The following is a 2,506-nucleotide window of genomic DNA, read 5'->3' on the forward strand; positions in this document are numbered from 1 at the left end:
CAAAATCAGAATGCTTGCTCATCCTCAAGCAACAATTAGAACAATGGCTATGGGGCTAACATGGATCATGAATGTCTTACACAATGAAAAGTTAGTAGTACATGTGTTCTAAGCAAGCAAAATTAAAGATAATAATCACGGCATAAGAGACAGAGGCATTTTTATTGCAAACATAAGAAGGTGTGCATGATACATTGCATAAAGATATAAGTGGCACACCAAACTTAATGTGACACTTTCACTTGGAATTAATGCAAGTATCTTGTAAGAATTAGAACCAAATTTTGTTGCATAGCAACACCATACTTAGAATGCAACCACATGTCAATTTATTTGAAATAAAACTAAACGAAAGAAACTGTTATATGTTAAATACAATCACCAAGTCAAGAGTCTGTCATGAATAAAGCTCTCTTGGTAATGTATTAACAAACACAGTAAATAAGCAAACTAAAATGAAAGCATTAAAAACAAAGAATTAACTAAAGTAAACAGAGTAACACAATATCAAACCAAAAGAAAATTAACACTGCAAAGACATTATGGTTATGCAGACAAGTGGTGTTGTTGAATGATTTGCATAGAAAAATAGGTGGCACACCAAACTTAGAATCTTGGTGTGTCACTTTCATTTTTTTGATTTGATGCAATCATCCAAAAAGATTGAAAACAATTTGTTGCAAGGCAACACCAAACTTAGAATGTAACCATATGCCAATTTATTGAATTTAAACAAAGCAAAGAAAAAGAAAACAAAGCAGAGAAGAAATGTTACCTATGGTTGGGTTACCTCCCAACAAGTGCTCTTTTAGTGTCATTAGCTTGACATGTTGTTCTTCATTTTCTTCCTCTTCTTCCAGTTTGTTAAGAGGAATGACCTCCAAGGAGGGAGAGATTCAGCTAGTGTCCCTTGTCTTGGCCTTTCCTCAGCAAGCTTCCTTTTGCAAATGGCTTGATTGATCTTGCTTGCTGGATTAGGGACAGAATTGGTATTCTTGCTAGTTGCCTTCACTTCCTTGAATTCAAGACTTGGTTGCTATGTAATTGTTGGAGTGATTTCTTCATCAAAAGCCTTTTGAAATGGTGGTTCAATGAGCTTTTCCTTCATGTGCCTTTCTGTTTCCCTTGAGTTTGGACGTCCGTGATTGTCCTCCTCACTTTCTTGTTCTTTCACTTCCTCTTTTACACTCAACATTTGTTTTAATAGCTCTTTCATGGAGGAGGTTTGTTGATCTTCCCAACATTTCTTCATCTCCTCTACATATCTTTCAATCATGGATTCAATTGTTGAGCCATTTTGTTTCAAGGAGGTTTGAGAGAGTTGTGAGTTTTCATGTTCCCTTGTCATCTCAAGTGGCTTCTGTGAATATGCAAGGTCAGGTTCAAATGTTTCCTCTACCTCATTTTTCATTGAAATTTCACTTGACACAGAGGCTTCCTCATCTTGCTTTTCCACTTCCTCACCCACAAATTTGTCTTCATCCTCACTGTTTGATGGTTCTAAGTTTCCCCTTGTTTGCTCTAAGGGCCCATTCATCTTCTTGAGGATGATTTCTTTCCAGGATTGGGGTTGTGTGTATCTTTCCACGAGTTTTCTATGTATTTCAATGGCTTGAAGGTAATCCTCATCTGTTGGTTCAAGAGATGAAGGTTGAGAGAAATTTTGGTAACATGGATGTGTTGTGGTGAAGTTGTATTGAGGGGTGTGGAATGAGTTGTGTGATTGATGGGGTGACTTGTATGGATTTTGGAGGAAACTTTGTGTTGAGGCATAATCAAGTGATGAAGAGCTTTCAAATGAGAAACTGGGAAGTGAGGGTGAATGCTCTTCCATTCTTTGGTGATGCTTCCATCCACCATGAGGATAATGATATGAATCATTTTGTGGTGGTGGTTGGTATCCCATATGATTTTCTTGCTCATCTTGTGTCTCTGAAGTAAATCTCCATGAATTGGAGTGCTCAGACTTTGTATTTTCTTGGTGATATTCCCAACCACCATTAGAGATTGGTGATGGTGGGTAATATCCCATAAAATTTGTTTGATCATAAGATGAGTTGAACTCCATTTGAATTTTAGAAAACACAACACCAAGGAAAATTGAAATTACTCATATCAGATATGAGAATTTCTTAGTGAGGCAAAAACTCAAACACCTTGGTTTCAATTTAAAACAGAAAACAAAAATAAAGAAAATGCTTGATCTAGACTTCTCACCCACTTAATCATTGTTGATCTAAATCAATCCCCGGCAACGGCGCCAAAAACTTGATGTGCGGAAAACGATTCGACACAAAACTCACCGGCAAGTGCACCGGGTCGCATCAAGTAGTAAAACTCACTTAGAGTGAGGTCGATCCCACAGGGATTGATGGATCAAGCAACTTTAGTGGGTGATTAGTTTAGTCAAGCTAACATTGAAGTGAAATTGGATGAAATGTAGGCAACAGAAAGTAAATTTGCAGGAATTATAAAGTGCAGAAAGTAAATTGCATTGAAACTTAAA

The sequence above is a fragment of the Arachis ipaensis genome, chromosome B05 (assembly GCF_000816755.2).
Source record: "Arachis ipaensis cultivar K30076 chromosome B05, Araip1.1, whole genome shotgun sequence".
In the NCBI taxonomy this organism is placed as follows: Eukaryota; Viridiplantae; Streptophyta; class Magnoliopsida; order Fabales; family Fabaceae; genus Arachis; species Arachis ipaensis.